Source organism: Pelodiscus sinensis, chromosome 11, assembly GCF_049634645.1.
Source record: "Pelodiscus sinensis isolate JC-2024 chromosome 11, ASM4963464v1, whole genome shotgun sequence".
In the NCBI taxonomy this organism is placed as follows: domain Eukaryota; kingdom Metazoa; phylum Chordata; order Testudines; family Trionychidae; genus Pelodiscus; species Pelodiscus sinensis.
Window position 1 is genome coordinate 17,854,197 of NC_134721.1, and position 22,985 is coordinate 17,877,181.

The 22,985-nt window shown below is 38.9% G+C and overlaps 1 protein-coding gene and 1 long non-coding RNA gene across 2 annotated transcripts in view; one reads left to right on the top strand and one right to left on the bottom strand.

The window, feature by feature from the left end:
- The window catches only part of GRM7 (glutamate metabotropic receptor 7), a 673,160-nt gene that overhangs the window by 584,964 nt on the left and 65,211 nt on the right, over window positions 1-22,985 (top strand). The gene's annotated exons all lie outside the window — the stretch shown is intronic.
- The window catches only part of LOC142830920 (uncharacterized), a 64,246-nt gene continuing 52,613 nt past the window's right edge, over window positions 11,353-22,985 (bottom strand). The window contains exons 2-3 of the long non-coding RNA XR_012906464.1: window positions 14,368-14,507; window positions 11,353-11,528 (exon numbers count right to left, since the gene is read on the bottom strand). This is a non-coding gene — a long non-coding RNA (uncharacterized LOC142830920). The remainder of the gene's footprint in view (window positions 11,529-14,367; window positions 14,508-22,985) is intronic.

Consider the following 22,985-nt stretch of genomic DNA (forward strand, 5'->3'; position numbering starts at 1 on the left):
GAGCATGAAATTAGGAAATCCATGTTATATCACTGCATGCAGTCTGTTCATGGAAGTTGTAAGCTTGCAACAAGTTTAATCTCTTCTTGGTTTAAGACAAGTCCCTCTTTATTTATTTGAATTGGGTATTTTTAAATGATTCTCATTAGTATACAGAGTCAATTTTAATGGCTTTAACCCTGACAACAAGCACATACTACAGGTACACCCTTCCCTAATGAATGCACAGTTCATACAGTGTATGCTCTGTATCAGCAATGAGACTCTAGAAGGTAGTAGTTTGTATGATACCTCTGCAATTTTCTCTGTTAGCTATTTGATGTCCTTTGACAGTAGATACATGTTTCTGCTTCATTGTTCTGTCCAATAACCTGAATAATTTAATTTCCTCCCACATCAGCTATTGTAGTTTCTATGTGATGAGGGTGGAGAGAGACCAAATTGTTTATTCCTCTGAACTAAAATCATCAGGGTAAATGCTGTAACATTTAATAAATGGTTTTGATTTTTATTGCACAAACTATGGATCCATAAATCATCTTCTTCTTTATTTTATTTTATTTTATTTTTTTTTTGCAAAGAAGCTCCTATTACAGTGGAACAAGCTGCATAACATATTTAGCTCAAAAGAGGCCCCAAACTCATGTGTGTGTATATATACACACACACACATGCACACACAAACACAATATAGTTTATCTTTGCTTTGCATTTTCTGCTTTACCTTTCTTAGGGCTGTGAAATACAAGCTAAGAAAACAGATATGTTCTAGGTGCTCTGTTGTAAGACATGAACATTTAAGTTGGCTGCAGCAACTGTGACACTAGAAGAAACAGTTCTTACAATGCTGGCAGGGGAAAAAGAAAATTAGTCCTTTTGGACCTCTTTACTGCTGTACTATCTGCCTTTGTGCTTGCCCTCTGCAGGTAGTAATCTTTCACAATATAACCCCAATTTTCCCTTTGGTATCCAATCCCTCCCACTGTTAGCAACATATTGAAACATAATTCATCACACCCATTACCTGCATAACTATGGTATATAATGTTGTCACTGCAACTTGGTGGAACTTTAAAACAGGAGGCACAAATTCTTATAAGTAAATTAAATAGCTATCACCATTATCAAACTCACGTTCGTCTCTCCTACCTGCCCCCATAGGATAGATCTGTTTTGTTGTCTGTCATGTTTTCTCATGTTGTAAGAAAGGAATAAGAGTGCACCTGAAAGTGAAAGCAATATTTGTGCCAGCTCTAATTGTACTGTTACAACACCATATTGGTTATGTTCTTCTCCCAAACTTCTCTGCTTTAATGGGACTTACAGTAGTTTTCAGAGCATCATAGTCAATTTGTGGTTGGAACTGTCAGCTCCAATATCAGTGATGCTGGTAATGTTTGTTAGACATCTGTAGGTTTCTCTGGGCTGAGTGGAACCATGTGTTTTAAAGCAAACATTGATTTTTGCTATATAACCTTTTAGCATTTGTGGTTAGAGTGGCAAATATGATTCAGAGTTTGGCACATGCATAAGAAAGGGACACATTCCCAGGTGCATTGCATAGCTATTCGCTTTTCCGTATATAGATCTGGTAACATTTATTCTTTCTCCTTGAGAGTCAGGGTAAAGAAGGGAGAAAAAAAATAGGGCATCTAGAAAAGGGATGTTTAGATAGTACAAGATTGTTTCTGGGATCAGTCAAAGAAGACCGACCAAGTTGGTCAGAAATGGAATGGTAGCCTGAAAAAGTTTGCATAAATGAGATAAACTTGAGAGGGTTAGATGTTCATTTTAAAACTGGTATTTGTATTTGTCTGTACCTTGATACCACCTAAAATTGGGAGTTTTGATTGTTTTGCAGCCCAGAGAGTTAAAACCCTCAGAATGTTCCTATGGCATAACTTTCCAAACAGCAGAGCACCAGTAGCTCCCATTGAGTTAAATAGAATAGTACTTTACGTTTCTTAGCTCCTCTGGAAATGTATATGAACATTTACTATAGCATCAACAAATCAGTCTTTTAAGCTTCTAACCATTTCATTCCCATTCAGTTTGTTGCCATAGATATTGGCTATTGATTATATATCATCTAGCAATTTTTGCATTCCTCTTCAGCATGGGGTCATTTTTTGGTTTGAACAAGACGAAATGGTGTAATGTTGTATCACTTGAAGCCTTTACATCAAGATTTGAGGGCTTCAGTCACTCAGCCAGAAGTTATGGGCCCACTGCAGGAGTGAATAGGTAAAGTTGTATGGCTTGCAACATGCAGGACGTCAGACTAGATAAACATGAACATTTCCTTTGGATGTAAAGTTTGTGGGTTTATCTCTAACAAATAAAGAGGAGAAAAAAGCCGCTGCTGTGTCTCACATCACTTGTCAACAAATACCTTGAAGCAGGATATTTAAGCTATTTTACAGGACAAAGGGATGCTGAACTGTCAAGAGATGTCCTCTTCTAAATGCATCATTAAAACAAGGATCAGAGGAGTAGCCATGTTAGTCTGAATCTGCAAAAGCGGCAAGGAGTCCTGTGGCACCTTATAGACTAACTTTTGCAGATTCATGAGGTTTAACTGGTAATTCGAAGTAAGGGGTTTATTTCGGAATCACCCTTCTCTGATGCGTGTAGACACGGGCAGTTCTTCCGGGATAGTCAATTTCCAAAATGGCGACCGCCTGGAAACATGCTAATGAAGCGCGGAATATTTAAATCCCATGCTTCATTTGCAATTTTGGTTGCCCTCATTAGTCTCTCTAGTTCGAACTAGGGGGCTAGTGTAGACATACCCTTACTCATTATTGTAAAACACTTAGTAGGACACCTTATCTGTGAATATTTTATAAACCCAAATTCTCTGCTGGGGAGTCTATTTATTAAATACTGATGCTATTGCAGGGAATTAAATTAAATCCATCATAATTAAATCAAATAATGGTAAATGGTTACTGTAAATTAGCATATATAACCCGCACCCGTGTATAACCCACATCCATTCATAACCCACGGTTTTTCCTAAATGTGTAAAAAAAGTCTAAGATAACCCAAGCACATGTATAGCCCGGAGGTTATATACGCTACTTTAAGGTTTCTGGTAATTGCTGGCTGGCCTACAGGAGGGGAGCTGCACTCGCATCCAGGCTCCATGCAGCCACAGCCAGGTGCAACCCACTCTCCTCTGGGAGCAGGGAACAGAGAGCATAGGCGATCTAGCCGGCCTGCGGAAGGGGAGCCGCACTCGCGCCCAGGGAAGTAAAAATAAACTTGTATACCCCATAGACATGTATACCCTGCAGGGGGGTTGCAGGGTTTGTAAAACTTTGTATAACCCGCGGGTTATATGCACTAAAACACAGTATCTGTGTTCCAGTTGCAATGTTGAAAGAAGTAACTGTAGAATGAATTGTTTCTATATTTCTATGCTCAATAGAACTGAACTTTATTATTATGTATTATGCTTAACAAAAGCTCTGCCCTTGGTCAAGAGGTAAAAGCATGGAAACTTAACTGATGAAGCAAAAGTGTCTTTTTTTATATCATGGCAGGCATGGTTAGTTTCCTAGGGAGATAAACGGTGTGTTTTGTTTTTCTGCTTCGAAGATGGTGATTCAAGTCAGAACCTTTGTTTGAACTCCCACCTCATTATTTTAGCAAGAATAAAAAAAAAATCCATCTCACAGTAAGATACATAAGAAAACTCATTCAGGCACCATTTGTTTTTGAGATGATATATTTATTACATCCTTTGTCCAACTATAAAATCAGAATTAATTTATTATGTGTATCATGTATCTGGAATATATCATATTAATTTAATGCAAATGATCAGACAGTAGTCACTGTTTAGACTAGGTCAGCATAGGTCCATGGTATTGATTGATTGATTGATTGATTGATTGATTGATTGATTGATTGATTTAAAAAACAAAGCTTCAGGAACATAACAGTATGTTGAAGAAAAAAAGAATTATCCTAAGCCACACTAATGAAAATTCATATTTCTTCAAATCCTTGGAAATATAACACTCTTCTAGCACCAGGCTATATCTCCAAAAAAATCAAAACAATTTCACATTCTCAAGAAATACTTGGTATTTTTAACAAATATTTTGGAAGAACAGTAGTGGGGAAAGAAATTTGCTGCTTCTGATTTCAACACACGCTGTTTGAATTACTCATTTTCTTTGTAGTACTCAAAACTGTTCATGATAAATGGCACGATCTTGCAGTTCATAGACCTAAAAGCTATAATTTTCTTTTTTTTTTCTAGTTTAAAGCCAACTTCAGTAAGGGAAGCATTTTCTCATCAGTCCAAGAAGAGAATTTAACATGCCATTAAAGAAAAAGTAATTTCCTCCCCTCACCCATGCTCAGAAGCTTTGAGCTGAGATTCCTGTGCTCTTAATTTACTGCCCAAGCTTCTCCTTTCAACTGTTAGTATTAGTGGTATATTGACTATTTGCTTCTATTTCAGTTCCATCTTCTTTTGCTATTTTTAGATGTCATCATAAGACAATTAGATATACCATACGTTGTCAGGTTTGAGTAACAAATTGCTGCAATTCTCTTTTTCTGTGTGAACCAATAAATATCTGAGCAGATATCTATTGGTCTATCTAGTAGAGAGCTAGATTATTATTGCTGTTATTTGATTTACTTTTAAAGGAGAATAGCAAATTACCTGAGGAGGAAGAGCCTTCCCATTGTAACCAAGTTCAATGAGGGAAAAATAAGGGAAAAGAGCAATCGTTCATTGGGATTGAGTCTTCTTTCCTTTCATATCTCAGACACTTTCAAGATTGTGGTTCCTCACTCTTCAGTGGACTTTCTCTGCCTTCCCTATTGTCCATTTTGAAGGTATATTCACTAGGTGAACTCGCAAAGATTCCTGGCCTATCAAACCTCTGTCACTGAACAGCTCCACAGGAGGTGTTAAATTAGTAGTAACTTATTAGGTCAGCAGACTAACCTAATAGAGTGAGTAACTGCACTGAGCAAAATTATTCAAGCCATTATGAAATCTAATAAAATTTGAAATCAGTTGTTTAACATAGGATGGTTCCAAGTATGTAAATTCATGTTAGAGGCTCTAGAATATTCTTTTAGAGACATATTATAGGCATATTGTACCAGGTTAAAAATCATGTCAATTCATAAAAAGGAGAATTTTATTTTAGCATGCAAAGAATAGCTGCCTGCCTTCACCTTTTAATCCTGCTTGGATCCATTTGACAGCTAATTAATTACTTTCATCATAAATGTATCATGCATGTCTACATTACCCAATGAAATTTATAAATTACTATTTTTAGTACATTGCTTGCTGTAGACACTAATGGATGTTGCTTAGAGTTTATATCTTAGGTTTATTGATTGCAAAGTGTCTTCCTCCTGTGATTCATAAAGACCCTTGGCTATTTTCTGATCTCATAGTGGTTTTAAACACTGCAACTCCATTACTGCTGAGGAGGGAGTTAGTCTTGATTTATTCCAATTCAAGATCAGAATGACAGATGGGCAAAATTTTTCATATGAAACTTCTTTTCCCCTCTCTGATAAGCTTGTTGATTTATTTAAAAAAATCATGTTTAATTTGCCAAATTTGCCAAATTGTTTGTCATCTCCTCCTCCTATAAAATCAGAAAAAAACCATCATTTTAACATTTGTTCAACAAAATGTGGTTTTATTCAAAATGATTTTTTTCATTTTTATATTTTCTTGTATTTTATTTTTAAAATACATTTTAAAAAAATAACCCAAACCAAGCCATTTGACCCAAATCTAAAGTGGTTTTTTTTTCAGATTTGGATAGAAAACCACCCTTTACCCCCACAGACAGCAAAATAAAACCCAACAGTTTGTCACACAGCTTTTATCAGGATCAAACCCATTTTGTTCTGAATTCGTTGGATCAAAATACTGTACAATACAATAAAAAGGAAGGAAATTATATATAAATAATATATAATAGTAAGGGGAAGGAAATTATATATATATTCAGGAATGTTTCTCAGAAAAAATACAAGGGGTAAAATCTTACCCAATAGCGGGAGCTTGGCCAATAATTTACATAGGGCCCATAATGTCTAGCCCAGGGATGGGCAATAATTTTTGACCTGGGGTTAGGGTTAGGCCACCTTGGAAGGGTGTGGGGCCAGGACACTTCTGTGTCAGGTGGAAGGGGTGGGGATAGGATACTTCCGTGCTTCTGCACCCACAGACCCTGATTGGTCTGGGCGTGGGAGAGTGGGAAAAGTCTTTGTCCTTACCTTCCCCCCCCCCCCCCCCCGCAAGAGAACTGCCAGCTCATCTGAACAGCTGGTAGTTCCCTCTAGGTGCTGGTACCCCGGCAGTGGGAGGAGACTTTGCATGCTCCTCCCTGCTGCTCCCAAGGTCAATCAGGGCCTGGGAAGGGGGAACATGTGAAGTCTCTCTCTCCCTGCTGAGCCCATTGCAGGGTGGGAGGAGACTTTGTGTACTTCCTCCCACCCCCAGGCCAATCAGGGGGAGTGCGCAAAGTCTCCTCCCGCCCTGCCAGGAGCACACGGCACTTCTAAGCGCTACACACTCCTTGCAGGGTGGGAGCACGGCGAGGGGAGATTTTGCGTGCTCCCCCTTCTCCCATGCTCTGATTGGCCTGGGGGTGGAAGGAGTGGTAGGGCCTCCACATACCAGATCAACTTGCTTGGTGGGCCAAATTTGGCCCACGGAGGACTTTTTGCCCACCCCTGCTCTAGCCAAAAGTCTAGCCACTAGTCATTTTCAAATGCCTCTATACTAGTCCACATCCAACTAAGTCTGTAACATTTTATCAAGTGGCAGTCCATGTGAATCCAATTCCTTAATGATCTTTATTTTATTTAATAGCAAATCATTATTCACAGAAAATTACCCACTGTTAAAAATAAAATGTTCTGAAAGTACATTCCTATCATTTATTGTACCTGAAGAGAGTATCAACTTTTGTTTAATTATAGGGCAGTGAATTAATAATTAAACATTGTGAGTGATTCCATGGCATTGCCAGTGAATTTCAGAAAGGCCATTTGTGTGACTTGTTGTTTGTATAGTAATAGCTGCCATCATCATAATTACTACCATTTGTTTATCAAAGTCCTTTGGTTGGCATCCTATGTCATTTCTAAAGTTTCATATGCTATGTAATAATCTGCATAGTAATACCTACATTACTTAGACAAATCTTGAGGACAGTTTAAAAACATAACTGGATGTCAGTCAGAAAAAAAAAAATCTCCCTCAAAGTACTGCAAAGCTTGTGGAAAATCAGAATGAACAGTGCAGATGGTTTTATGCATAGTCCCAGCCGTTCACTACTCTAGGTAACCATGTGAAACTCAGTCCTTTCCCCATCTTTGGCCTTCTTTCCCAATTCCTACCTCAAATACTAGTATTCTAAATCCAGATACCTGTTACCCTTCCCTTCATCCTTCCATCAGATCCAAAAAGTAAGCTGGTTATTTGCCATTCCCACTAGATATCTCAACTACCAAAAATTACTATTACTTGATTATTGCTATTGATTTGATTATACGAACCAAAAATGAGACTGTTCCCTAAATGAAGATGTCTGTACATTGAACACATAGAAAATATTTTCCTTTTTTTTTCTTAAAAAAAACAATAGGGCAAGTCTTCTCCTGGTGTCATTGGGCACAGTCACATTGAAGTCAATTGAGTAGTGCTCATTTACATCAGTAGAAAGTTTGGACTACTAATTTAAAAGAAATTTGGAAGAGAATGGAGTGTGGTACATGCAAAATCATTTTGTACCATGTTAGCTTTTACTTCCATGAGAAGATGCCATTATAGTTCTATGATGTGCAGGTTTATGTATGATTTTTGTGCCACAATTAGAAACTTTTGCAATACCTGCTCAACATTATAGAAAGGTTGTTAACAGATCATAGTATATGAAGGGAAAGCACTTATGGGATGTGTAACAGATAAGGGATGCACTTATCTTTCCCTCAGCAACACAGCTGAAGAATGCCAGATTCAGGTTAAAAAATGAGTGGTCCTATAGCACCTTAGTCTCGGTCTACCCTAAGGGATAAGTTCGAATTAAAATAAGCAACTCCAGCTTCGTTAGTTGTGTAGCTGAAGTCAAAGTATCTTAAATCGAATTTTGGCACCATCCATACTGTGGTAGGTCAATGGGAGCAAACTCTCCCTTCAATTTCTCTTACTCCTTGTAGGAGCAGGACTATCAGTGTCGATGGGAGCACCCTCTCAGTTTGAATTAGTATGTCTTCACTAGCCCCGCTAATTTGAACCCCAGAAGATTGAATGCAGCAGCTTTGATCTTTTCTTTAATATAGACATGGTCTTAGAGACTAACAAATTAGATATCTATATCTATATATGTATATGTATACATATATACATATATATATATATTTATACACGTGTGTGTGTGTATATGTGTATATATAAAATCATGAGCTTTCATGGGACAACCCCCTTCTTCAGACTGACTAATACAGCTACCCCTCTGAAAGATTCAGGTTACATAATGACGAAGTATTTATTGCCATGAGAGGGGTTAGTCACAATGTCGCCTACCTCTGCTGTTGCCACCTATGAAATGCATCATACAAAGGCATTCATGCAGAGGTATTAGAGGTAAAAAAATCATCATTGGGACTTTGATGAACAATCAGGCACAGTATTTTGTATAAAAAATACTCTTCCCCACATTTTTGCCTAGATGTTAATGAAATCACCCATTGTTAATTTCCGTAGTGGGACAGATTGGGATGTACTAGTATTTCTCATGTCAAATTAACATATTACTATTTCTAAAGTATATTACCATTAAATCAAACTACCAATATTCTACTTTTGAGCCAGTGTATCTCCACTGACTTCAGTGTAGACACACACACACAAAAGGCTTAGTGGAATTTAAGTGATTCAAGGCCCTTGTCTTAGCCTCTCCATAGTAATGAATTTTATCCAAAAGGAGGAACTGCTTTCTAGCTGTATTCTCTGCCTCCTTCCAGTTGGGCACTGTATCCTTCTCTCTCCTGATGCCCCTCCCCTTAACATTTATATGAAGCCTCAGATAGATAGTTTTTGCTCAGGGTTGCTCTATCTTCTCGAGGTGATGGGAAAGGACAATAGTGCCAAGGCTCAACTCATCCCTCACTTAGGCTCAGTTGCAGTAAAGCACTTCATCATGCCATTCATTTTTGAACAAGTCAATGGGACTAGTTACATAGTAAATCTTAAACAGGGTCCTGAATGCATTTCTGGATCACGTCTTGATTATCCATGTTTACCTGACATTTTATGCTTATTTACTCTTTTCTATATACCCTCCACAAAGGCAGTTTTTAATTAACTTCCTGCACACATGAAATAGTGAAACAAGCAATGTAGACCTGACATTCAAGACAGCTGTGCAATGTGGTACATGCTCAGTCTAAATTTTTGCATAAGCAAATAGATCCTGTAGGTAATTAATTATATGATTTGCCTGTCCAGTTTCCCGTTTTTTCATAGAATCATAGAACTGGAAGGGACATCAAGAGGTCATCTAGTCCAGTCCCCTGCCCTCGCAGCAGGACCAAGCAGGTGTCTAGATCATGATGTCTAGATCATCCCTGACAGGGGTTTGTCTAACCTGCTCTTAAATATCTCCAGTGATGGAGATTCCACAACCCCACTAGGCAATTTATTCCGGTGTTTAACCACCCTGAAAGGCAGGAAAGTTTTCCTAATGTCCAACCTAAACCTTCCTTGCTTCAATTTAAGCCCATTGCTTCTTGTCCTATGATCAGAGGTCAAGGGGAACAATTTTTCTCCCTCTTCCTTATACCCCCTTTTAGATACTTGAAAACTGCTATTATGTCCCCTCTCTGTCTTTCTTTTATAAACTAAACAAGCCCAGTTCTTTCAGTCTTCCCTCATAGGTCGTATTTTCTAGACCTTTAATAATTTTTGTTGCTGTTCTATGGACCTTCTCCAATTTCTTCATAACTCTATGCCATCATCAAAATTGTTGGTAAAGATATTGAACAGAACCAGTCCCAAAACAGACCCCTACAGAACCCCACTTGTTATGCCCTTCCAGCATGATTGTGAACTGTTAATAACTATTATCTGACCACTCACCTTATAATAGAGCCATCTAGGTTGTATTTCCCTAGTTTGTTGATTAAAAAAAAGTCATGTGAGACCGTGTGAAATGCCTTAGTAAAGTCTAGGTATACCACGCCCACTGCTTTTCCCTCATCCACAAGGCTTGATATCCTATCAAAGAAAGCTGTCAGATTGGTTAGATGTGATTTGTTCTTTACAAATCCTTTTGTGTACATACCAGGTATTTTTGTGTGTTGTTATCAGTATATGAACTAGTGAAATACTCTAGTTGAACACAGAGGTCCCATTGTGGTAATTTGAAGAAGTTGCAATCTGGATGCACACACACGTGGTAGGTTGGGCTGGTAGTAACCACAGAATGCTAAACCACACTCTGATTCTCACCTTGGCTTGTGGTATACAAACTTGCCTGCTAGTCAAGTCTTGAAAATAGTCATGTCAAATGAATGGGAAAAGGGTGTGTGTTTGCCCTTTATTCAACAAGAAATGACCCTTTTCAGTCCTTTTGCCTTTCTTAGCATTATAAATATTAAAATGGATCTGTCTAAAAACCAACAAAATGGCTAATTAGGTAGCATTTCAAAATATTCTTTCATGGCTCAGAGAAATTTCCACTGACCTCTGAATACTACTCGGACCCTGGTACACGCATGGAAAAAGGATTCTTTGGTCAAGACTATCCAAACTAGGAAGATTGCTGTGCAAATCATAACATTTACTTTAAAGGATGATTAAGTTGTGTGTAAGCAGGGAGTGAGCAGTGCTTTTGAAAATTAGTCAATAGCCAAGCTTCAGGGGAATGTGACATTATTTGCTGCTCAAATTGATCCAGTCTCTGTGGGGGAAGAGAGAGAACATCCTCATGGGATTCAACAGCAGGCACCAGGAAATATGAAGTTTGTTGGAAAGGCATAAGAAGAGGATTACTGAGATGGATCTATGATAGGAAAAGACAGGATTGCTTCATGGATAATTCTTTACATGTCTCAGACAACCAAAACATATGTGGAAAGCAGTGAAAGCCTTTCTTTGGGGGAGTATTTTCATGTTTAACTCTTAAAATATCTTCAACTGCAAAAATGAACATTAGCTGCTTTCTTTGGACAGCTTGTTTTTTGGAGGTCCCCCTCCCCCCCGCCCCCAAAAAGAACCCAACAACAGTAACAAACAAACAAAAACCCATTCTCAGACTTGCCAGTCCATAGTGTATTGTATTTGTAATCTCTTTGGAGCATCCCATTCTTTATACCTCACACAAAATAGCTTTATTTCAAAGGCACATTCCCTAAGAAAAATGCGCAGTGGTAATTCCGGAGTCTCAGGTTTATTTCATTCATGAGTCCCACTCTTTGCTGTTTGTTCTGTGTGTCAGCATCCCAGAAGTGACCTATTAATATCCCTAGAAGAAGTGGGAGTTGGAAATCAGCTCATAGATCCACATCTGCAGGCATTCACCCCAACCCCAGAAAATGCTGAAAGAAAATAATGAGACATACCCAGAAACAAGTCAAACTTCCCAGGTTTCCCTCCCAAAGGGAACTGTGCAGCGATATTTATTTTCATCAGTGGACCTAGCAGATGAATGAAGCAGAGAAAATGACCTGACATCAGGGCTGTGATTGGCCTTTGGAGGAGTGATTGCTCTCTGTCTATTTTCTTATGGTCTACACAGCCATGCTCAATTTAAAAACAGCAAGTAATGATCTGGTAGCACTTTATAGACTAACAAAACATGTAGGCTGTGTCTAGACTGCATCCCTTTTCCGTAAAAGGGATGCAAATTAGACACATCGCAATTGCAAATGAAGCGGGGATTTAAAATAAGGGATAAGGGATCTTTCGGAAAAGGCTTTATTTTCCGAAAGATCCGCGTCTAGACTGGCGCTTTTTTCCGGCAAAGCTCCGAGCCAGAAAAAAGTGGCAGCCATTTTTAAGCAAATGAAGCGGGGGGGATTTAAATCCCCACTTCATTTGCAATTGTGATGTGTCTAATTTGCATCCCTTTTACGGAAAAGGGATGCAATCTAGACACAGCCGTAGATGTCTATAAAATGCTACCAGACCATTTGCTTGCTGTTTTTTTTTTCTTTAACAGACTAACTTGGCTACCCCTTGATGCTCAATTTAGGCTGTCATCTCAGCCAATCAGAGCTTAGGTGGGAAACACACAACAAAACCTCAGAAAGTGCAAATGATTAGTTTTGCCAATATGATGCTTCTAATCCTGTCTTCAGGAGATGTTGTGTTGCTCGAGGTTTATCTTTTCTTTCATAAGACGTAAAAATAAGGTCTTGTCTGCCCTGGTCAGGATAGCATCAGAGTTGCTCTTTGGGTATGTCTAAAGTACATGGCTCCGTCGACAGAGCCATGTAGATTTGTTTGTTTGGCAAACTCAAATGAAGCCGCGATTAAAATGATCACGGCTTCATTTAAATTTACATGGCTGCCGCGCTGAGCCGACAAACAGCTGATCATCTGTTTGTCCACTCAGCGCGCTAGTCTGGACGCTCCCCTGCCGACATCAAAGCCCTTTGTCGGCAGCCCCGGTAAACCTCATCCCACGAGGAATAACAGGGCTGCTGACAAAGGGCTTTGATGTCGGCAGGGGAGCGTCCAGACTAGCGCGCTGAGCAGACAAACAGCTGATCACTTGTTTGTCGGCTCAGCGCGGCAGCCATGTAAATGTAAATGAAGCCGCGATCATTTAAATTGTGGCTTCATTTGCCTTTGCCTATGTGTCTAATCTACATGCCTCTGATGACAGAGGCATGTAGTCTAGACACAGCCCAAGTGAAGACTTAATCTTTTGCATTAGTTCAGGCACTGAACAAATTGCTAAACATATTTGGATGTTTTAAATGGTATTTCCATCCCTTCAATATTCTGGAGAATTCTAAGATAATTTCTGTGTGATGGGAAGAGCCACAAAAGAGAAAAGTCAGTAAAACTTTTACATTTAAGTTTGTTGTTTTTGAACATTTTGTAGCCAAAGACTACCATCTCTGCTCAGAAACTGTGGCTCCTGAATCTAAATGTTCATGAATAATGTTTCTCACCTCTATGGTTATATAATGAGCCATAGGGCATTGTCTTCAACAAACCTGATACGATCGGTCTGAAACATCTATACACTGACCATTCATCTCAATAGGCTGTAACAAAGTTGATTTTAATATTGACATAAATGCGAAATAAATTAGGCTGAGAAAAAAATTGAATCTATTTGTGAGTTAATGGTAACGCAAAATATTTCATTAAAATTAACTTTTTGCATAATCTCTAGGAGAAACAATTCAGTGGATTATTCTAAAATATTGTCAGCCCAAAAGAGCAATTTACTCCTGGATCAGACTATGCTTGCCATCTTTTAACCTACAGGAAGTGTGTACAGGTTTATGAACTCCTTTATACAGACTTTATGAGAAATGTTTTTGAGTGCACTGTCCCAGCTATTGGATAGCTACTCAATGGATGCACAAGCAGTAAGGGCCTGATCCTGCAGTGCTTTACTCATGTTAGCAATCCTTATTCACCTAGGCATTCCCTTCTTTACTATATGTGCTTGAAAAATTGCTAGCTAATAGATCTGTGTATTCAAGATCAATCTAATCTTCTCTTGAGCTTTTTAAGGCAATTTTCATCATTTGCATGAATAAAAAAAGAATGTGGAAAACATAGGAATCTAAAATTCAGATGAAAATCCTTTATGTAAAATAAATGATAAAATCTAGGTGTCTTTGCATCTGAATGATATCCTTAGGGCCTAATTTTCTCTAATGCTTTCCTTCAAAGTCTGATCTCTAATGCCAGCACAGCGTGTTCTAAGCTGCACAAAGTTAAAATGTGTAAGTTTTTATAGATTTATCCTGCTACAGCTTATTCACGTGAATAGTCCTTTATTAGCAACAATGATCGTTATTTTGTGGCACATACAATTTTCTGCTACCCTAATTAATTGTGCTGTGAGTCCCATGAGGAACTTCAGTATTTCCATGAAGACCTCATTGAGGATCAGGGCCCAAAATAAACAAAATTTAGCACAGGTCTTCTTCAGACATGTACTGCAATCTACTGGGTAAGAAAGAATCCTCCCTCCCCGTTGTTTCTAAATATAGAAGTGCCACAGTGTTAATCAGATTTCAAATAAAATGGGTTTCATATTCTCTCATGCCTCTTGCTATGCAATAATTCAATGCCAATAATACGTATGTATTTGGCTAATGTTATTCACCACTGACCTGCACACATTCCTGAAGCACAGTCCCTGCTACACCAGCTGCCTGTCTGCCTCTTACTTGTATCTTCCTCTTAAATTACATAACAGTCCTAAGATTGGAAAGTGTCTTCTGCTCCCATTCATCAGCTTTTCACTGGCTACCTATAAAAGGAAATCATGCAGTGAGAAATTTCTTGTGTAATTTACATCTCAATCTTTGCATTTCAAAATATGGATTTGCATTCATCAGACATGCAAAGAGTTCTCAAATACACAGGGTAGCTGATAGCCTGCATGAGTCCCTGGACAAGGAAGGGGTTGGACCTTGAGCATGGTGCACCTCCAGCCCTCAGAGCTGCACAGAGCACATGGTACGGCATTCCAGCAGCAATTTAAAGGACCTGGGGCAACTGCCACTTTTCTCTCCAACTCCCAACCTGTCAACAGGCCTGCAAATTCATGAAACAAGGAATGAAATCTTAGCATGTAAATTGCATTTTATTCAGGGCCATCCTTACCCATATGCAGAATATACTGGTGCATAGGGTACCCAAAATTTAGCAAACCAATCGTTCTTAATGGCCACCCACTCTTCCTATCCTATTTCTGTGACTCAGAAAAAGCCTTCCAGACCTATTAACAGAATACTAAACCTGTGAAAGAGCCATACAAGGCATTTGCAAACCCAAGAATTTACTACAGAACCTTAGTTTAAAATTTGTTTTAAAACTATTTCATTAGTGTGTTGCTGAACATTATAAAAACCACGTCTCTAAAAATATCATCTTCCCCCCTTTGAGCGGTCTTTGAGGACAGGCACACGAGTATATTAGAAGCAAGAGGAAGACCAAGGACAGGGTAGGCCTATTGCTCAGTGACAAGGGAGAAATAGTAATAGGAAACTTAGAAATGGCAGACATGCTTAATGACTTCTTCGTTTCTGTCTTCACTGAGAAGTCTGATGAAGGAATGCCTAACATAGTGAATGCTAGTGGGAAGGGGGACATTTAGAAGATAAAATAAAAAAAGAACAAGTTAAAAATCACTTAGAAAAATTAGATGTCTGCAAGTTACCAGGGCCTGATGAAATGAATCCTAGAATACTGAAGGAGCTGATAGAGGAGGTATCTGAGCCTTTAGCTATAATCTTTGGAAAATCATGGAAGACAGGAGAGATTCCAGAAGACTGGAAAAGAGCAAATATAGTGTCCATCTATTAAAAGGGAAATAAGAACAACCCAGGAAACTACAGACCAGTCAGTTTAACTTCTGTGCCAGGAAAGATAATGGAGCAAGTAAATAAGGAAATCATCTGCAAACACTTGGAAGATAATATGGTGATAGGGAACAGCCAGCATGGATTTGTACAGAACAAATCCTGTCAAACCAATCTGATAGCTTTCTTTGATAGGATAACGAGTCTAAGGGAGAAGCAGTGGATATGGTATACCTAGACTTTAGTAAGGCATTTGATACGGTCTCGCATGATATTCCTATCAATAAACTAGGCAAATACAACTTCGATGGGGCTACTATAAGGTGGGTGCATAACTAGCTGGATAACCGTTCTCAGAGAGTAGTTATTAACAGTTCACAATCCGTCTGGAAAGATATAACAAGTGGGGTTCCGTAGAAGGTCTGTTTTGGGACCGGTTTTGTTCAATATCTTCATCAGCAATTTAGATATCGTTATAGAGCGTATGCTTATTAAGTTTGCAGATGATACTAAGCGGGGGGGGGGGGTTGCAACTGCTTTGGAGAATAGGGTCATAATTCAAAATGATCTGGACAAATTGGAGGTGTGAGGTAAACAGGATGAAGTTTAATAAGGACAAATGCAAAGTGCTCCACTTAGGAAGGAACAATCAATCAGTTTTACACATATAGAATGGGAAGCAACTGTCTAGGAAGGTTACGGCAGAGAGGGATTTAGGAGTGATAGTGGACCACAAGCTAAATATGAGTCAACAGTATGACACTGTTGCAAAAAAAGCAAACATGATTCTGGGATGCATTAACAGGAGTTTTGTGAGCAAGACATGAGAAGTCATTCTTCTGCTCTACTCTGCGCTGATTAGGCCTCAATTGGAGTATTGTGTCCAGTTCTGGGCACCACATTTCAAGAAAGATGTGGAGAAATTGGAGAAGGTCCAGAGAAGAGCAACAAGAATGATTAAAGTTCTAGAGAACATGACCTATGACAGAAGACTGAAAGAATTGGGTTTCTTTAGTTTGGAAAAGAGAAAATTGAGGGGGAACATGGTAGCAGTTTTCAGGTATCTTAATGGGTGTCACAAGGAGAAGGGAGAAAAATTGTTCCTCCTGGCCTCTGGGGATAGAACAAGAAGCAATGGGCTTAAACTGCAGCAAGGGAGGTTTAGGTTGGACATTAGGAAAAACTTCCTGCCTGTCAGGGTGGTTAAACACTGGAATAAATTGGCTAGGGAAGTTGTGGAATCTCCATCGCTGAAGATATTTAAGAGTAGGTTGGATAGATGTCTATCAGGGGTGGTTTAGATGGTACTGGGTCCTGCCGTGAGGGCAGGGGACTGGAATCACTAACCTTTCAAGGTCCTTTCCAGTCCTAGTATTCTATGATTTTATGAGTAGTGCTGTGTGGGATCCCATGAACCCTGCGAATGGCCCTGATTTCATATGTAATTATATCTACTAATTTACCTTAAAATTCCCATTTGTTATGAGACTCATGTGTCACTCAGTTTTCTTCATTTTTTACAGGTTCTTCTCTTGCCCTCTCCTCCTACCTTCATTTTGCAATCCATACATTAGGGAACCTCACTGGACTTTTAGAATCAGATGCTGCAAAAGGCACGGTTGACTAAATTTTAACTATTTATGAGTTAACTGTAAAATCACCAGTTAACTGTAGGGAATAGCACCGAACAACCTGGTGCAGCCAAATAAATATGCTCTGATGAAAACAAGCGCAAGCCACATGCCATGCAGACTTATCACAGCTTTTGCAGTTGATTTATGCTTAACACTTTAGATAAGGTGTAGGGCCCGTGGAGCTGGATATGCCTCCCTCCCCCAACTTTCCACTTGCCTGGATCTGACCTCCAGGGCTCAGGGCTTCCCCCATCATTGGAGAGTGGGTGCTGGCACTCCAGCTCCCTGCCACTTCCCTGCGGGGCTGAGGCACACAAACTCTACTAACCTGGCTCTGGTGTGTAAGGGGAATGTGGATAGTGTCTTTCTCCTTCAGTTGGGGCCACGTCAAGGGAGGGGGGATTCTTCTCATTTGTGCGCAGCTCCTATTTTTTCTGTGGATCAATGGCCTCAACCCAAAAAGATTCTTCACCCCTGCTTTAGATCCTCCTGCTTTAGATTACATCTTCAGCTGGTGTAAGTCAATGTTCCTCCACTGATGTCCATTGAGTTACACCAATGTGCAACAGCAGAGAATCTGGCCTGCTACCTTCAAACACTATGCTCTTTTGTTATCATAATATTTTAGGGTATGTCTACACTAGCCTCCTAGATCGATCTAGGGCGGTTAATGACAGCGACTGAAATTGCAAATGAAGAGCAGGATTTAAATATCACACACTTGATTTGCATGTTCCCGGCAGGTAGCCATTTTAGAAATTGACTAGCCCGAAGTAACTGCCTGCGTCTACACACGGCAGTGAAACGGGATTCTGAAATAAAGCCTAACTTGAATTAGCTGTTATTCCTCCTTCAATGAAGTTTACCAGCTAATTCGAGTTAGGGCTTTATTTCGGAATCCCGTTTCATTGCTGTGTGTAGAAGCAGGCAGTTACTTCGGGCTAGTCAATTTCTAAAATGGCAACTGGCCGGGAACATTCAAATCAAGCGCAGGATATTTAAATCCTGCGCTTCATTTGCTATTTTGGTCACCATCATTAGCCTCCCTAGATCTTTCTAGGGGGCTAGTGTAGACATTTCCTTACTTATTTTGATGCGTTACAAAGGAGCTGTTATATAGAGCTCTGCAAATCCGCAGATATGCACTTTATATTTATGAGTATCTGTATCCACAGCTGGGGATTTGGGTAACTGTGGCTCATTTTTGCAGATGTGGATGAGTATACAAATTTGTATCTGATTAGGGCTCTAGCTGTACAATTGATTATTAATGCAGGAAAGTTATTACCAAGGGGCAGAGGATGAGACCTGGCTTAGATAGGCAGTAAACAGGGTTATGTCAAGGGTGATATAGATATATTGATATAACTATCAATAAACTCTTAACATAACATGCTAAGCAAGGTTGACATTAGAGCTGAGGAAATTAGAGAGAAAGAAAACACAGTTTGATTTTATACTCATGTATTACATCAGTGGACCAAATTTAATTCAGATGTATCCCCACTGACCTTCATGGAAAACTTTGATATTTTGTAGTGTGGAGAACTCAATGATTATAAGTTATTCATATGAACATACTTCAATAATTGGGAGATTTCTGCTTTCTGGTCTGCACGACGGATCTCAATCACTATTCTCCCTACCCACCCTTTGGCACCAGTTGGATGTTAGACGAATCAGAATCTGTCATGTTGACCTGACTGGAAAATGTTGCTCTTTATTTTTATTATTCATAAAACTCCAAACTGCCTGTTGAAAAATTCAGGAAACTATTTATTTATTCAGTTAGTTAGTTAGTTAGATAATGTTAAACAATGTTGTTCTTACATACTAAGTAGGATTTTAAAAAATATTTCTTAGTTACAATTTGTTTATTCCTTTTGTTTTTCAGGATTTTCTTAGAAACCAAAATGTTTTGTGCTGAGATTTGCTGTCCACCCCAACCCATTTGCTTCTCATGCTGCAATGCTATTGTTAAATCACAGCACTGAATTCATAGCAATGGCTTGATTTCAGAGGGAGTCCTTGACTCCAGAACAGTACTCTTTTGTAACTACAGTTTAAACCTCTCTAGTCTGGCACCTCAGGACCAGACTAGAACCGAATTTTCCAGACCATGGGAGGTAAATGTTATCTAGCAGCATTACTAACACTTCCACTGCTTTCTGGGCACTTAGAGGACATTTAGGGGTCATTATAATCATAGAACACTAGAACTGGAAGAGACTTTGAGAGGTCATCAAACCCAGTCCCCTGCCGTCACAGCAGGACCAAGCAGTATCTAGAACAGTGCTTCTCAAATTGTGCTCTGCAGAGCCCCAGGGCTCCGCGAGACATCTCCAGGGGCTCCGTGAGGTTGACAAACTGGAAACATCGATACGTACAACACATACAATCAATGGCCCGCTGGGGCACCGCATAATTTTTTACGCATGTAAAAGGCTCCGGAGCCCAAAAAGTTTGAGAACTGCTGGTCTATCATCCCTGCCAGGTGCCTGACTAACCTGCTCTTAAATATGTCCAGTGATGGGAGGATACAAAGAGGATGGAGAAAGGCTGTTCTCAGTAGTGACAGATAGCAGAACAAGGAGCAATGGTCTCAAGTTGAGGTGGGAGAGGTTCAGGTTGGATATTAGGAAAAACTATTTCACTAGGAGGGCAGTGAAGCACTGGAATGGGTTACCTAGGGAAGTAGTGGATCCCTAGAGGTGTTTAAGTCTCAGCTTGACAAAGCCCTGGCTGGGTTGATTTAGTTGGGACTGGTTCTGCCTAGAGCAGGAGGCTGGACTTGATGACCTTCTGAGGTCTCTTCCAGCTCTATGGTTCTATGATTCTATGGAGATTCCACAACCCCCCAGGCAATTTATTCCAGTGTTTAACCACCCTGACAGGCAGGAAGTTTTTCCTAATGTCCAACCTAAACCTCCCTTGCTTCAATTTAAGCCCATTACTTCTTGTCCTACCCTCAGAGGCCAAGGAGAACAATTTTTCTCCCACCTCCTTATAACACCTTTTTAGATGCTTGAAAATCGCTATCATGTCCCCTCTCAGTCTTTTCTTTTCTAAACTACACAAGTCCAATTCTTTCAGTCTTCCCTCATAGGTCATATTTTCTAGACCTTTAATAATTTTTGTTGCTCTTTTATGGACCATCTCCAATTTCTCCATATCTTTCTTGAAATGTGGTGCCCAGAACTGGACACAATACTCCAACTGAGGCCTAATCAGTGCAGAGTATAGTAGAAGAATGACTTATCGTGTCTTGCTCACAACTCTGCTATTAATGCATCCCAGAAATTATGTTTGCTTTTTTTGCAACTGTATCACACTGTTGACTTATATTTAACTTGTCATCCACCGTGACTCCTAAATCCCTTCCTAGACTCCTTCCTAGACAATCACATCCCATTCTTTATGTGTGAAACTGATTGTTCCTTACTAGGAGGAGTACTTTGCATTTGTCTTTATTGGTTGTCATCCTGTTTACCTCAGACCATTTCTCTAGTTTGTCCTGTGCAAGCAGGAGTAGGGGATAAGGAGATTTGAGTGAAGCCATCTTAGGTTTTGTCAGTAGCAGAGCAAGAGTCACGCTAAGTCTGAGGCCTGACAATGCAAGAGCTGTGGTGAGACGTTGCCTTCGCCTCTTGCCTTGCTTTAGGAGATGAGGATAGACTGCTGACTCCGGTGAAGACCTTGAGATAAGGTGACATCTGAAGGGAAGAATTATGGGAAAGAGACTAATCGTTATTGTTATTATATGTAACAGTATATATATTGGACAGTATATATATTGGCTTTAATTGTTTTGTATTTTGAAGGTCTCTGTCTCGCAGTACTTTCCCTTGCAATATTGCTCGAATAAACTCTCTCTGGCTACTTGTTGCTACAAATGCAGAGTGAAAGCTCATTTTCTTTCACATCCAGATCATTTTGAATTTTGACCCTATCCACCAAAGCACTGGCAACCACTCTCAGATTGGTATCATCTGCAAATGTAGAGCTAAATAACAACATAGAACACTAAGAGCTAGGACTGGTGGCTGTAAACAAACTTTGTAGTACTGCAGAAAAGTGGACATCTGGCTAAATAAAATAATTCCTGACAACGGATATCTCCAGACTAGAGAGTTCTGGACTAGAGAGGTTCAACCTGTGGTTATTTCCCATGTTGTAATTGTGCATTCATTTTTCCTTGTTAAGTGTTATACTTTGCATTTTGTTTTTATTGAATTTCATCTTATTGATTTCAGACCAATTCTCCAATTGAATTATAATCCTGTCCTCCAAGTGTTAGCAATCCCTTCTAGTTTGATGCAATCTGCAAATTTTATAAGCATACTCTCCACTCCATTATCCAAGTCATGAATAAAAGATACAATAGAACCAAACCTAAGAATGACTCCTCAGAAGTGCAGTAGAGTTGTCCTCTCCATTTCACAACAAAGCACGGATAACTGCTCTTTCTGTTATTATATTTTGTTACCAGTTTTAAAGAAAGATTAAGGAATCCACTTCTCCTTTCAAGTACATCATTATAATGTAATTGACTTCAGTGATTATTCACTCGGAGAGAAATCAGATGTTAAGAAATCTGTGAAAAAGTTATTTTACATACTTTTAAATGAAAGTGTAAGTGTATATGTGTAAGAGAATATATTGATGTGGTGTCTATCTAAATAGAAATTCATATGCATACACACGCATATATCTGAACATATAAAATATAGACAGATATTTGTATTTGGTTCCTCACATATTTTCACAATCTTGAAATCTTTACTCTTGAAAAATGTCTGTTAAAGATACGAGTTTGGTTTGAGTATGGAGTTAATAGAATACAATAAGCACTTTACTTTTAAGATTTGTGGTCCTTTATAGCTACATACTAATTTACTATGGATATTTTACATTTTCCACTGGTATTCTTCATTATTGTAATAGCAACTGTACCCTGATAAAACTTAGCAAGGTTGGGAACATTCAGGTTCTTCTGAAAATGTATATTTGGAGAAAGGAGGGAAGTGTGGGCATTTAACTTTTTGGCTGCATTTTTTGACATCATAAAAACAGATTGGTTTGCAGTAAGAAATATTGCGTCCCAGAAGCAGTACTTCCTGTTGTGAACATTTTTTCCTCAATGTGGGCATACAGTACAAGCCATATATTTGAGGATCACCTGCAGATATTTTGTTCCATTTTTTCTGACACTCATATTTATTATTCTGTGTCTAAACTTGTGCAATTAGAACATCCTTTATGTCCAGAGACTTGTTCTGATTTATGTATTAAAAGTATATTCTGAAAAGAGGATTTTAAAAACTTATAGCAGTTCCAGTTAGTATGTGTGTGCAGAACATCTTTAAACAAAGGACATGATGTGGATTTTTTTTTAAATTCATATCTCACAGTACTAGCATTCTCAGTCTATTGTGCACACTGTTTTTGATAACAAGCTTAAGTGCAAGTCAGCAGTATGCAAATCCATTTCATATTCTCTGGCTAGTTGTATTATTCATTTTGAATAAATAGCAGAAATTTCAAATATGGTTGTTTAAAAGTTCCCAAAATGTAATAGATAGCTTTAATAAAATGTCTAAACAAGTTGTACAGTTACTTATATAGTGTTGATCATCCTTAATGGTGGAATCTGGTTTCAGATTTGCACTAGTATAAATGAAACCAGAATCGGATCTTCATACTCTGAATAAAATATAAAATAAAATAAAGCTATACTTGAAGATTACACCTTAAATGAGACCAGTAAGAGTTTTATAAAACCCTGAATGT